Source organism: Paramisgurnus dabryanus, chromosome 15 (genome assembly GCF_030506205.2).
Source record: "Paramisgurnus dabryanus chromosome 15, PD_genome_1.1, whole genome shotgun sequence".
In the NCBI taxonomy this organism is placed as follows: Eukaryota; Metazoa; Chordata; class Actinopteri; order Cypriniformes; family Cobitidae; genus Paramisgurnus; species Paramisgurnus dabryanus.
The window spans coordinates 36,617,866-36,633,646 of record NC_133351.1 but is presented as its reverse complement, the minus strand read 5'-3'; the positions used below and the strand labels follow the sequence as shown (position 1 = coordinate 36,633,646).

Here is a 15,781-nt window from a genome sequence, read left to right as displayed (position 1 = left end):
ATTGTCCGTCTTATTCTTGTGTTTTCTATTTTTTACTTTACTTTTTTAATTATATATTTTTTCAGGAATCATTTAAATGAGATTAAAAATCTTTTGCAATCCCGTTCTGTAAAAATGACGCTCTATGTGGTACACAAACGGTTAACAGCTTTCGTTCTCTGCAATGCCCGCCTGTGTAACCCACATCGCTAATATGATTGGCTTTGCATTTCTTTAGTCCCGCCTCTCTACTCACATTGCTAATATGATTGGATTAGCATTTCTTGAGTCCCACCGCTTTAAATCACATCACTTTATGGGCTTGTCTTTACTCGCTACATGTGATACGATGGTTTTACTTTGTACAACGCGCCAAAGTTCACTCAACAAGACGCGCGTGATTATTCGGGCTACAGGTAAGTGAGGAAGAAAGTATTATTATACCCACTGTAACTGTTTCATGCACAAAATACGGAACAAGTTGTGTCACATAATGATTCAAGGACAGTGTTTTCAACAATACACGACAAAATGTTAACCTGAGGAGTTGCAAACTTTTGTCAACCTTTTATAAATGGGGTAGCAAGGTTATTTAGGGGGTCCCTAATCCATGAAAGAAAATAACCCCAACATGGTAAAAACAGGAAACAGCATGATATACATACCAACTTAAACACTGGGATTTTTTTGGCAAAATTAAATTAAGAATTAAATATTAATTGCATATTCTTCATTGTTATAAAGTAAATATGGATTCATATATGTTACAATGTGATTTTCTTTTTTTTTTTTTTGAAAAAGACTTAAACAGTTACTGTTTATTAGGCTCTAGGACATAACGAATTGTTATTGTTTATTATAGTACATTAAATTTGGGATGGCACTGGGGGTGGCGAGTCAGATGTCACTGAGTAAAGTGCATACTGAGTTGTCTATTGTTTATATCAAGTAAACGGTGATAAACAGTTTTTGCAATGCAACCATTTTATTTATGTCCCCACCAATGCCAGAATCAAACCTACGCCCTTGTTCCTGTGCGTCGTGTTTATGTCTATGAGGTAAACGCTATCAGCGGCAGTTGCATTGTGAACCTTTTCTGTCACAAAGGGTAATTTGAGATTTGTTTAAATTTGCAGTGTGTGGCTGAGGATCATTGCGGATGTGTCGAGTGACACTTTGTGAGCTTTTCACTTGTACATGCCAACTGTGTGCCGAGTGGCGTGAGTCCTATTGGCAGGTATGTGATCAGTTTCATTTATGTGTAGCGAGGCGCATCCCTTATTTTAAATCTAAAGTTTTGTATGTTTTATTAGTGTCACGGAGGTGTTGCAGTAGGCTTTTCGGGCGCCGTTGAGCTTTGCGTCCTTTCTGCATAATCAATACTGACTACTGAGCGGCTGGAGTAATGAGTGCATGAAAAGGAGCGCGATTGTAAAGATTGGGTCGTTTATTTCTCCATGTTGGCCCAGGCTTGACCCGCTCTTCACTGCCTCTTAACAGATCTATTTCGACCTCACTCAGACCGTCACCACGGTCTTATCCTGAATGACGCCATTCTTCCGCCTATCCTCGAGACCTAATATCAACAATGTCAGGTGACTGACCCTAGGTTGGCTATATAACATCCGGATGAACCAACCACTTCCTCTTGCCTTTCTCGCCTCATCTGAGACCGAAGCGGTAGAGCGCATTTTTCGAATCTATTTACAGGAGAAGACTAAACGTTTCAATCCGTCACGTTTTTTTCGTGCAGGTGCTTTATGTCCCTGAGGATTGCGAGGGTTTTCTTCTCATTTATCTATCTCGGCGCGTTGTTGGAACGCTAGTCGGTGAGTATTTCTCTAAGTTTTATAGTTTGTTTTTCAGGTGCTCTGTCTTACGTCAGCTGTTCGCAGCAGACAGTTGTTTTTCCATTACAGTTTACTGCGTGTACGCACGTAGAATGATGGATATATAATTTTCATAAGACCATATGATTTTCTAGCAGTTTTGTTCGCAAACTCAGTTTTGAATTTATTACGAGCTGTGATTCGTCACAATCGATATTATAATGGTACACGGTTAATTATATTGTTTAACTAATACCAAGTAGTTTATTTTTCAAAATTACAGTTTATAAATAGATAAATAAAAATAAAGTGTTTTTTTCTGCCAACCTAAGAGCTCTGTTCGCAGACTTAAAAGGTGATTTAATGAAGGGTGATTCGTCACAATCTATTTGTTAATGGCATGTTATTTGTGTTTGTTAACTAAATGCCAGACAGTTTATTTTGAGGTTTTGTTTATCTTCAATCATTAAAAATACTGTGATTTGTTACAGCTAATTGTTGCTGTCTCTTTTATATCTTAGACTGTTATTATATAAGTGAACTCTGACTTTTCATCATGAGTCACTCAAAATGTAGATTTTGTCAATCGGTTATGCACCCACGGGATGGGCACCGGGAATGCCCCTCCTGTTTGGGTATGCAGCATTTATTAGATGACATTGAAAGCCCATGTGCAGCTGCAAAGGAGCTTTCCTTACAAGAAAGAATACAGAGAGCAAGACATTCAACTGGTGGCAGTAAAGTGATTCCCAGTGGGTCTTCTCAAAAGCGTAAGAGGCCTGATGAGTCCACTGTATCCTCATACTCTGACACGCCTCAGGATAAAAGGGAGAGTGCTGCGGCAACTCATGAGCCCAAAGATGACACACAATTACATATTTTGGCAGCATTACGTGACTTGGCTAGTAAGCTTGAAACGCGTAGTTCTCCAGTAAGCACACAACCATCTGTATTAACTGTTGCACCCTCTCTCAGAGATGATTTAACATCATGTCAGGAAGAGAGGGAGGATTCTATGGATGCTGTATCACTCCATGCTAATAATTCTTTGTATGGTAGTAGTGAGGGGGATGCTGAAGAAAATGAGGAAGAGGAGTCTAAGTCAGACGTGTCAATAGGGAATCCTCAGTCTGATATTCTTTCACACATCTTAAGCGCAGCAAGGATACTGGGCCTTGATACTCAGGAAGAAGCTGCGGCAGCCCCAGCCCCCACACAAGGTGTATGGACGGGCATTTCTCGTACACAACCTCCTGTGTCTATTCCTGTGGCTGATGATTATTCCCAGATGCTAAGGAAAGCCTGGAATAATCCAATAGCTGCACCCCAGTTTAATGCAGGCTGTAGACGGTTCGCTAAATTAAATTACCCCGCTGAGAGTGGTATGGGAAACATGCCTCCAGTGGAGCGAGAGATTGCAACATTAACAGCTCTGGGACCAGACAAAGTTACAGACAATCCCCGTTGTCCTGGTAAAGAATGTCAAAAGACTGATCGATTAATGAGCCAAGCGTATAATGCAGCTACCCGGGCCGCTCGATCAGGAAATGCTTTGGCAATAGTGTTGGCTGCCTTGAGGAAAGTGGTCAATACAGAAGAGCGTGATGTCATGAACCTAATTGACACAGCACTTATCACACATTCGCAGCTTACCAGGGATATTGGAGCATCTATGTCTTCAGCAATTTTAGCCAGAAGACAGATTTGGTTAGCTCAAACAGATTTGCCTGAGACTATTAGGAGAGAACTGACTAGTATGCCAGTGGTTCCAGGACGGGTATTTCACACTGATTCCCAGTCCTTACTGGATACTGCTGACCAGGCAAGACGCAGAAGAGAATCAGTTCAGCAAACATTTGGTGGACCTACTAGATATGGCCATAGAGCTGCTCATTCCTTTCAGACCTCACGCTTTCCTCATTCAGAGCCTTGGGGGCATGACAGAAGACGGGCTAGGGGTTACCAGTCCCATGACAGGGGAACTAGACCGTTTTACCAAACTCCCCAAATGGACCAGTCCCACACTCCAGGTAGGGGAGGACCTCTTAAAAGACGTCCTACCAGGGGTTTCAAACCCAGAGGAGGCCATGCATAGCAGTCTCGGAGTCGCCGGAGAATGCTCCCAACTATGCCTGTACAGTTGGGAGAAAGTAACATCAGATCCTTGGGTTCTAGATACCATCAGGAAAGGATACAGGATACAATTCCGGCGACGTCCTCCTACCTTTTCAGGGGTTCACATGACTATAGTCAGAGACCCAGCCCAGGCAAAAATCTTGACCAACGAGATCATGGTCTTACTACAGAAAAAAGCAATTGTACAGATAAACACCAACAAACAGCTAACTGGGTTCTATTCGAAATATTTCCTAGTACCCAAGAAAGATGGCGGGCTTCGACCCATTCTGGACTTACGACAACTGAACAAATTCATAAAGGTATTACCCTTCAAAATGCTGACTACAGTACAAATTCTGGAATCCATAGAACTGGGAGAATGGTTCACTTCCATAGATCTAAAGGATGCATATTTCCAGATACCCATCTGTCAGGATCATCACCCGTTTCTTCGCTTTGCCTTTCAAGATCAGGTTTATCAGTTCAGGGTCCTCCCATTTGGCCTGTCTCTGTCTCCAAGGGTCTTCACCAGGGTGGTCTCAACAGCCCTTCGTCCTCTTCAGTGTGCAGGTTTGAAAATTTTGTCATACCTGGACGACTGGCTAATTTGTGCTCCTTCCCGCAGTCAAGTTATGAAGGACACAGAAATAGTTCTTCAACATGTCCAATCTCTTGGCTTCAAAGTGAACTGGGAAAAGAGCAATCTAATTCCCAGACAACAGACAGTGTTTGTGGGAATTTCGCTAGATTCCAGACTGATGACTGCATCGTTATCACCCCAGAGGGTGGTACAATTGTTACGTCTAGCCCAGTCATTTCGCCTGAACAAGAAAATAAAGTTAATTCAATTTCAGCGGTTGTTGGGTATGATAGCAGCAGCAGCAGTGGTGATTCCACTCGGCCTTCTCAAAGCACGTCCTCTACAGCGGTGGCTGAACAGTTTTCAATTACATCCCAAATTGCACAGACATGTAAGAATAAAGGTCACACGGAAGTGTATTCAAATGTTGCGTCCTTGGAACAGCAATGCGTTGCTATCACAAGGGGTTCCTTTAGGCAACATCCCAGCGAGGCGGTCTGTGATAACAACGGATGCCTCTCTATCGGGATGGGGAGCAGTGTGGGAAGGCAGGTCCATCCGGGGTCTCTGGGAATCCCCTTGGACCTTAGAGCACATCAATGTGTTGGAACTCAGGGCAGTGCATCTCTCCCTGAGAGCTTTTCTCCCGTTATTACAGAACAAACATGTCTTGATAAGAACAGACAACATGTCTGCAGTGTACCACATCAATCACCAAGGGGGCACAAGATCAGCACGATGCCTCCAGGTGGCAAAGGAACTACTTTCCTGGGCATTTCCGAAACTCCAGTCACTCAGGGCAGTATATATTCCGGGAGTAGCAAACAAAGCTGCAGACTTGTTATCCCGAACCGGGCCTCTCCCAGGGGAATGGCGTCTCCATCCCGAAGTGGTGAGGCTCATATGGGGTCAGTTCGGTGTGCCGAAGATCGACCTGTTCGCGACTGCCGAGACAACCCATTGCAATCTATGGTACTCCTTGAACAACCAGGGAGATCCCCTGGGGATAGATGCATTATCTCAAGAATGGCCGGAAGGGTTGTTGTACGCTTTTCCTCCCCTACCTCTGATTTCGCTGGTGCTCAGGAGGATAGCATTGGGCCATCACAAAGTCTTACTTGTAGCCCCGAGGTGGCCAAAGAAGCATTGGTTTCCGGCCCTTGTACATCTGATCCAAGGTCACCCTTGGCAGTTACCGAAGAGAGCCGATCTCCTCTCCCAAGCGGAAGGCCAGATTTGGCACCCCAGACCAGAGATGTTACAACTATGGGTATGGCCCTTACTAAGTCCCTCTCTAAAGACTTAGATGAAGCTGTGTTAAAGACAATAAATAGTTCTAAAGCACCCTCTACATGGAGTAATTACTCTAGCAAGTGGCGAATATTCTCAGCATGGTGTCAAGACCATCAACTAAATTCAGCCGATTGTGACACCAGTATGGTTCTACGGTTTCTGCAAACATTACTGAGCTCCGGAAAATCAGTCAATACCATAAAGGTTTACATTGCAGCTATTTCCCACTTCCACACATTAATAGATGGTGTAAGTGTTGGTAAACATCCCTTGGTATCTCGATTCCTTAAGGGGGCACATCGTTTAAACCCTGGGAGATTTATGAGATCTCCTACTTGGGACCTTACCATTGTTTTACATTCTCTGACCAAAGCACCTTTTGAGCCTTTGGAAGAAACTGATCTTAAGTTGTTGACATGGAAGACCGTTTTCCTCCTGGCGATATGTTCAGCCAAGAGAGTTGGTGAATTGCATTCCTTATCAGTAAGTGAAGACTGCTTGAGATGGAAGGCAGAAAGAACAGGGGTTTTTCTTTGGCCAAACCCATCATTCCTACCCAAGGTTCTTAAGCCTAGTACAGTAAATCAGGTAATTGAGCTTGATGCTTTCCAACCTGACCCTTTTTGTTCAGGTACAGGGTTAGAAAATTATACCTTATGTCCTGTTAGAGCGTTGCACACATACATTGAGCGCACTCGATCATTGCGGCACGCACACACACAACTATTTGTATGCTTTGACAAGAAGTGTATAGGTAAGCCTGTGTCTAAGCAACGTTTGTCTCATTGGATTGTTGATACCATTTCACAAGCGTATTTCAGCCAAGGTCTGCCCATTCCTGGTGAGCTGGTTGCTCATTCTACCAGGAGCATGGCTACTTCCTGGGCCGCACTCAAAGGAGTGGCACTCTCAGACATTTGTGCTGCAGCCTCTTGGAGTACTCCATGTACGTTCACAAAGTTTTATAGGATTAATGTGGCAAATCCTAACTCTTTTGGGTCTACTGTTTTATCTGTAGCTAAACTACCAGGGTAGGGAAAAGATACTAATCCCTCGTGACCCTGATGTTATAAGTCATCCAGGATAAGACCGTGGTGACGGTCTGAGTGAGGTCGAAATAGATCGTAAGTTATGTCCATAACTATGGATCTATGAGACCGAACGATGACCGTCACCATCTCTTGTCACTCGGGACGAGCTGGGGCGTTCCAGGCAAGAGGAAGTGGTTGGTTCATCCGGATGTTATATAGCCAACCTAGGGTCAGTCACCTGACATTGTTGATATTAGGTCTCGAGGATAGGCGGAAGAATGGCGTCATTCAGGATAAGACCGTGGTGACGGTCATCGTTCGGTCTCATAGATCCATAGTTATGGACATAACTTACGATACATGTGTGACATGTAATATGAACTAACTGAGTATCATATCTCTACAAAGGGGTAATTGCCTTCGCGACCGGTCTGATAGCGCTTCCGGCCAGTGAGAGCGCAGCTAAATTTAGCAGTGTTGAGTATTTATTTAAGGGTTTGAGGTGGGGTATTTGCATCGTATATCTTTGTATTGTCACCCCTATTGTGTTATTCTGTGTTTGTTTGATTTTCTTTTTTTTCTGAAGTTGTGGTTTGGAAACTCCTATTTGGGGATTTGTATGATTTGATTTTTTTTGTAAATGTGATGTTTTATATGACGTTTTGTGCTACCTATTATTAAGCAATTGTTAAGGAAAGCCGCTATTACCAGGTGATAACTCCTTTGGCACGGTGTTCCTTTATTAATCATAGTGTGCTTCTTGTATGTGTGTAGTTTGTGTGTTTGTCTAATTTTGTTGTTCTTCTCCCTTCCGAATTGGGGTCCCAGTGCTAGCCAGTGTCTGTGGTGTGTGGTGGTGGTACAGCTGTCGACTTGCAGTGATCACAATTGGGTTGGTAGTGTGGTGTTGTGAGGGAACACGAGTGCTTGCTGTGTTTAGTTGAAAAGGCAAGACAAATTCCCCAGTTCTGAACTGGTAAAACAAGAGTGTCCATGGATGAATGATGTTGTGATTTATTGTACTCTTTAAATTTTTTTTATATTAAAAGGAATCATATATTTTCAATATGTTCTGAATAAATTGTGTGAAATATTTCCTGTTGTCTGGTATCTGTCTCTGCCACTACGTATTTGCGTGCTTTTAGTACTTGTGGGTCCCTGGCCCATTTCCGGGGTTGCGTAGTCAATTTACTGCCATATTTGGTATTGGTTAAACACTCTCACATGCCACAATACAATCAAAGCATTGAATTGTTACACACTGAATTTAACTTAAAACTGCTAGTTACAGTACCTTCTATTGATATCTATCAATAGAAAATAGTTATCAATAGTTGTTTTTTTTCAATTTTAATTATTGAATATTAATGTCCTTTAAAACACTTTATAAATATTCTTAAGCTATTGTGCTCTAAACCAACTTTGGGGAGACGTCCAGTCCATTTCCTTGTGGACACTGTAACTAGCAGTTTTAAGTCATTTGGTAAACCTCCTCTGGGCACCTCAGATCACAATATGGTTTTACTTATCCCTATATATAAAACTGTTTTAAAACGTGAAAAGGCACAGGTAATAAAGACTAAAGTTTGGACTGAAGATGCGACTTCACGTTTAAAAGGGTGTCTGGATTGCACGGATTGGACTGTTTTTATGGACACAGGATCGGATTTGGATCAAGTGACTGATGAAATTTGTTGTTATGTGAAGTTTTGTGAAGATATGTTAATACCTGTGAAGACGTTTAAGAAATATCCAAACAGTAAACCATGGGTTAAAAAGTCACTCAAGATTCTTCTGACAAAAAGGAATAGGGCTTTTAAAGAGGGTAATCATGTAGAGTATCATATGCTAAAAAGAGAAATTAAGTGTGAAATAAAGAGGGCTAAAGCAGTTTATAAGGAAGATCTTGAGTTCAAATTAAAAAAGGGAAATCTAGGTTCTGTTTGGGAGGGGATGCATTTAAGTACAGGCCAGGAACACAGGACAACAAATAATAAAATTAGTTTGAATGGATTCAGTTCAGATGCAGCTTTATCACAGGATTTTAATAATTTTTTTACGAGATTTGATACGTATGATTTTGAACAAGAAATTGAGGATTGGAAAAATAAGTGTGGGATATGTAGAGAGAATGTGTCTGTCCCTTTTGATGTAGGGGATGTGATAACAGTTTAAAAAAAATCCAAAAACAGAAAGGCACCTGGGCCTGATAACATAGGGGGACGTTTACTTAAGGAATGTGCGGAGGAGTTGGGACCAATATTTTATGAAATTTTTGCTTGGTCCCTACAAACACAAAAAGTACCTGCACGGTGGAAGCAGTCTATTGTGATTCCATTGCCAAAAAAGCAGAAAGTACAGTTATTAGATGACTTCAGACCTGTGGCACTCACATCCTTAGTGATGAAATGTTTCGAAAAATTAGTCAAGAGAGAAATAATGAAAAAGACTGAGAGTTCTCTAGACCCTCTTCAATTTGCGTATAGGAATAAACGAGGCGTAGAGGATGCAGTCGCAACTCTCTTACATTTAGTATGTCAGCATTTAGAGAAGCCGAAAACTTTTGTTAAATTACTTTTCATTGATTTTTCATCTGCCTTCAATACCATTCAACCACATATCTTGATTGATAAACTCATTAAAGAATTTGGGTTGGATTTTTATCTACTAGGTTGGATCTTAGATTTCCTTGTTAAGAGAACACAGAGAGTCAAAGTAAATGACTGTTATTCGGAATGGCTGGTGTCATCTACGGGTTCACCTCAAGGATGCGTCCTCTCTCCCTTATTATTTATTTTGTACACAAATGACTGTAAGAGTAGTTTTAGAAATAGGCACATTTTAAAATTTGCTGACGACTCTGTAATTGTTAGCTTGTTGAGCGAGGTGGATTATTTGCATGGCCCTGTTGTTGATGATTTTACTGTTTGGTGTCAGAATGCTTTTTTAAAACTAAATGTTTTGAAAACTAAAGAGATGACAATTGATTTTAGATTAAAAGTGAAATCAACTGATGATAAACAAATAAGTAATGGAGCGGGTATCCAGAGTGTTGAACAGTACAAGTACTTGGGTACAATATTGGATTCTAAATTGACTTTCTCTGCAAATACTGATGCTTTGTGTAAGAAGGGGCAGCAGGGATTGTATTGTCTGCGAAAATTAAGGTCATTTAATGTGGATAAAACACTGTTGTGTATGTTCTATAGATCCTATGTGGAGTCGGTTTTGTCTTTTTCACTACTGTGCTGGTTAAATTCTCTGAATGTGAAAAATAGAAATCGTATTGAGAAGATGGTGAATCAGGGAAACCAAATAACAGGGAGGAAGCAAATGACTATGGCTCAGCTATATCAAAGACAGGTGTTGGGTAAAGCACAGAACATTATGTTGGATGTTTTTCACCCCTTGTTTGAGGAGTTCAAGCTTCTTCCATCTGGTAGCCGGTATAGAACTCCGCTCAGTAAAACAAATAGGTTTAAAAATTCATTTATACCTTCAGCTGTAAAGTTTTTAAACTCTAGGTAAATGTATGAAATCAGGTGTGTTTTAAACTATTTCTTGTGTATGTACATGTGACAGTGTTTTATGTGTATGCCTGTTTGTTGCAACCAAATTGCCTTCGGGAAATAAATAAAGATGAACTGAACTGACACTATTATCATTTTTGCAACACTCTTAAAAGAGACTGCTCCTACATTTGATAAATTACAACTTTCACATTAAACTTATGCTACTTATACACTCCTAAAAATAAAAGTTCCACAAGCAGTTCTTCACAGCAATGCCATAAAACAGGAGTTTTCAAACTTGGGGTCCTGGGGCTCCCATGGGGGGTGCCTCACAGAAGGTTCATCATGGGGATCCTTGTTATAATAAAATTTGAAAACCAAAGAAAAACCTGCCACAGAACAGGGGTGCAGGATTTGTGCACCCCTGTCATAAAATAACTGTTTTGGTTCTGCAAAAAACATGTAGACAAAAGTTCATATAACACAATTTGTATCATTGTTGATACATGATACCTCTACATCCTTAAAATTATCAACACTTCCCTTAACAAAGTTGTATACAATGTGACACGTTGGCCTTTTGATGATATACATGTGAATTACAAGCAGTAGTTGGCTTTTTAAATGTTGTATCCAACATACATATGGCTTCTTTCATGTAGTAACTCCCAAATTTTGGGGGTTTGTCTAGAAGGGATACAGTAAATACTGAAATCTTGTGAGAAGCTGGGTTTAGGTTTGGGGTAGAAATAGGATAAAACAGCAGTCATTCTGCAAAATTTTACGTGATTTCGGCATTTGCTGTATCCCTTCTAGCCACAACCAAGATTTTACAGGGAAATCTTTTTCAATTTTGAGAAAATCAGGGTAAGAATAACTTTATATTGTAACAAATGTTTGAATATGTATATTTGCTGCATTGAATCAACTTATAACTACTTAATCCTCATAAGCCCCTATTTTCCTGTATACGTTAGAGTTCAGTGGGGGTAAAAATTACCCCAGAAATTAAAAGAGTGATTGCAAAAAATAAATAATTTTTTAATGATATAAATAATATTTTTTATTATTACTTCCCATCTATACATTAATGCTGTGTTTTGGGAGATATGAAGTACTTTTTTACCTGTTTACCACTAAATTCTACACCATTAGCTTGCCTGTAAAATATCATTTTTTATGAAAAATTGATTTAATTTGTTTTAGATATTGATCTAGATGTTATATGTTGAATTCGGCCATCTGTGCAATAATTCAAAGTCATCTTTATTATCATCATCATCACCAGCAGAATCGCAGGACAATTTATGGGAACATTTCGATAATTGAATACATGAAACTCAGACAATAGACCGCGCTACAGCTGATGCCACTGTGGAGGTAAAAAAGTATGTGCATGCCAGCAACAATTGTTCCTTGTGAGATATTTTTTTCTAAGGCTGGGGAGATTATATGTAAAAAAAGAAGGCTGACAGCAGAGCAATAAATATTTTTTAATACAAATTTTGAAATGTTACAAATGTCTTACTTTGTTGCTTGATTTGTTTTATTATGTCTCATTATTTGTTTATGCATTTATCTCTCATTTCCCGTCACATTAATATATTCACAATAAGGTAGCTAAAGGTTACAAAATCAAACTCTCATAGATGTTATTCAGATGTCAAAACAGATGTTAAAACAACAGAAAAAATATTTATTTTAAAATTATTTATATTGCTATAAATAAATATGCTTCATTCTGGGTTCGAACCTTTAACACCTGCATGTTAATCAAGAGCACTATCCACTCTCCTACCAGGCTTCATTCTGGGTTCGAACCTTTAACACCCACATGTTAATCAAGAGCACTATCCACTCTCCTACCAGATCATTTCTTCCACACCTCCAACATGGACACAATTGTTAGCGCTCTGTGGAGGCGGTTTCGGATTGATGTTTCGAAGCCTTGAAACAATACGGCACATTTGCTTCAACTGTTTCACTGTTTCATGAAGTCTCGTCCAGCCCATCACTACCTAACACACACAGACTACTGCAACCAGCTACCGTCTATAACATAAAACTAGATACAAAGAAACCAAGACATACAAAGAAATAACAGCTAAACCAGGGGTATCAAACATACGGGCCCGCGGGCCGCATACGGCCCACAAAGGTGTCCAATCCGGCACGCGTGATGATTTATACAGTTTTATTAAATATGAAATACATATTTTTAACCCTTTCAGGCAGGTGTCTAGTTCGTTTTTTATATGAGAGACTTGCGGAAAGCAGCAAAACGTGGAACATAGACTGAACACAGTGCCCAAAAATCTTGCTGTTTTATTGTTACTGCTCCGCTAAAGATCCACTGATTCCGGTAATCCACTTCGTGTTTTCCCGCCCGCTCCACAGCATCTGTGTCCACTCTCTGCCTGGAGAGCGAAGACGACAGATTCCGAAGTTCGTTGCATTAACAGGTAGATTCATTAAATTTTATCAGTTGTTAAACCGCAGAATTAGTACTTTGGAAGTTTGTTTATGTATTTCTTCCGCTAATGATTTGCTGTCGGTGTTCTAAAAGTGCTAACAACTTAGCAAGCAAACAACAACAACAAAATAGCCTCATTCTTAGCCTCATTAACGTTACAATACTTGTATAATCGATTTAATCTTCCCGATCAGATCTAAGTTAATATAAACACTAAATTTGCTGTTGTTGGCACACTTTGTAGACAAAAACACCAATGCCTTGACAAAATAAAGACAGAGAATGGAAAGAGAGGCTGCTAAAGGCAGTTCAACATTGTAAACATGGATTCAAAGCTCCATCAAGCCAGCAGGTAAATCATATTGAATATTTAGCAGATTGTCACACTTTAATTCTTGTTATTATATTTGCCATTATAATCACATGCTAGTAATATAACACATCATATTTGTAATACTTTATTAAACCATATTAATAGTACCACCCCCCTTAGTCCCTGTGACAGGTGTGTAAAGCTTTGTTGGGTCATACCCAAAAAGAGACACTGCTGTTATTGCCGCCAAAAGTGCTTCAACTAAGTATTAAGTAAATGGGTTGAATACTAATGTAAATGTGATATTTCAATTTTTTTTAATTGAATGTATAAAATTGTTTAAAATTTAGAATAAACATTGTTGTTATTGGGAACTGAGTGTAGATTAATAAGAAAAAAATTTATGGTTGTATTATCATATCAGGATCATGCTGGACGGTGAGAAAGGACGCGGGCGCAGGGTCGGACTGGGAACAAAATTCGGCCCTGGCAATTTCCTCGTGGAACGGCCCACCACTGGACCGACGACACCCCCCCCACTCCACACACAAGCCCACCGATACCAAAATCGCCCCTCTAACCCAATGCTTTGATTTATTAAACATTTATATTAATTTCACAGTATAGTTACAATTCAACCACCTCAAACTCTCTTTGCCATGAACAAAGCTGACACTGTTTGTCCAAGCACCACAAAAACACTTTACTATTTTTGCACTGTTATATGAAGCAATACTTGTGTAGATGACCCCTTTTATCAAACTCTATTGAATACAATAATATGTCAAGTATATTAATGATAGACAGTGCAGGTCTATAGATTATAAATGTGACCGGTGTTATAATGGTTTATGTAGCTTTCTTCACTTAATATTAGATAGAGCAGAAGCAGTAAAAGTGCTTTCTATTTCTCTCTTGCAGATTAAAAGATTACCATCTCTTATATCTAAAATGTTTGCTCAGAAAGCAAAGATGGTTAATTAATAATATTTATAAAAATATAAGAAAGAAAGTGCATTGTGACTTTCAAAACAAGAGCCAGTTGTTATAGCCATAGAAACCAGAGCTTTAACGCATTAGCGCCGACTGGTCGATCAGACCCAGGACCCGAAGTAGCATAATTAAACTGGGACCGACCGAGACCCAACTGCCCCTTTAAAACATAGACCCGGAACTGTACGGGTCCTCTGTGAAGACCTCTAATGCATACAACTCTGCTCAAGTTCAGAAACATGGACACAACGTGACACTGAACTTGCCTCGGCTCACAGCCAATTCATAGAGAAACAGAGAGCACGCGAACGCATACCGAACTCGTTGGAAGAGACACGTGATGGCACTCAAATGTCATTATCAAATAGTGTCATTATCACGGAAGAACAAAAAAAAGTTATGCCAGATATATTTGGGCGGTTGTTAATATACCTGGGCGACTTTTTCTCGCGGATCTTCTCCGCTCCCCATTTCTTCTTTTTGGAGCCTCTGTTGTCCATAATGATTTTTCTTAAGTGCAAGGCTAAATGATGCGCTATCATCACTGTATATTTCCACATAAACCCAGCGGCTGCTTGGACAAATCCATTTGAGGGGTGGGGCATGGGTGCGCGATCGTAACAACACACACTGAACCTGTCATGAAGAAGCCGAAAATATTTTCCTATCACCCGCCCCCAAAGCCAAATGCAACTGCATTTATACATGACGGGCCGAAAATAAATAACTTAAACATTTTGGCATGAAAAAAAAATAAATCTCGGAGGCCACCGGCCCACATGTCGAGCGGCCCACCGGGCATTTGCCCGGTTGTACAGATTACCAGTCCGAGCCTGCGCGGGCGTGACTTGTTCGCCGCTTCTCAAACCGAAAATACTCTGTAGTATAACGATTGTCGCTGCGGTTGTTACAGTATAGCATACAATAGAACGTTTATCGAACAGTACTACGCCTAGTAAGTTATACTGGCATCGTTGCTAACTAGCGAACATTGTGGACTTGTTTATTTTTCTGTAAGTTTTTTTGCCGACTCTAGCGGTTGTTTACTTACCAGTTTTTTATCGCTTGGAGTTTACCGTATCTGTCCATCGCTGCTGCCGTGAGGCTTTCGTCCAGGGTCACTGCCGACCATCTCGAGGTCTTCAGACAAAGTTGCAGTTGTTTGTTTGCTGTGTCGTGTGGCTCTCATCTGTGCACCACGGACATGGCTAATGGCTAACGGAAAGCTTTGCACTTCTGGCATGATGTTGAACTATTCCGCCTCACAACTGAAGAATTTCAACAACTATAACATTCAAACGTGCATATCAGTCATTAAACAACTTGGACTCCTTCGCTGGCCAAACTACATTCACAGAAGCTGCAATCGAAAGTTTTTTCTCCCGGTCTGATCATCATAACATCACATCTCTCTGGTCTAGCGTGCGCACTGTCGCATCTCGAACACGTCATCAGAGCACTTCCGCTACTAGGACTAGTAACGTTGGAAAACGTGGAGTGGATTTCAGTCTACTCCATCTAATACAGAGATTCACTGCTGCAACAAATATCAAGATTGGACTTTTTAATGCACAATCCATCACAAATAAATCTTGCCTCATACATGACCATATTATGGATGAGTGTTTGGATATGATGTGCCTTACAGAAACCTGGCATC

The 15,781-nt window shown here is 40.4% G+C and overlaps 1 protein-coding gene across 1 annotated transcript in view; it reads right to left on the bottom strand.

Moving 5' to 3' along the window:
• Window positions 1–15,781, bottom strand: part of kcnj3a (potassium inwardly rectifying channel subfamily J member 3a) — a 118,017-nt gene that overhangs the window by 5,806 nt on the left and 96,430 nt on the right. The window lies entirely within an intron of this gene.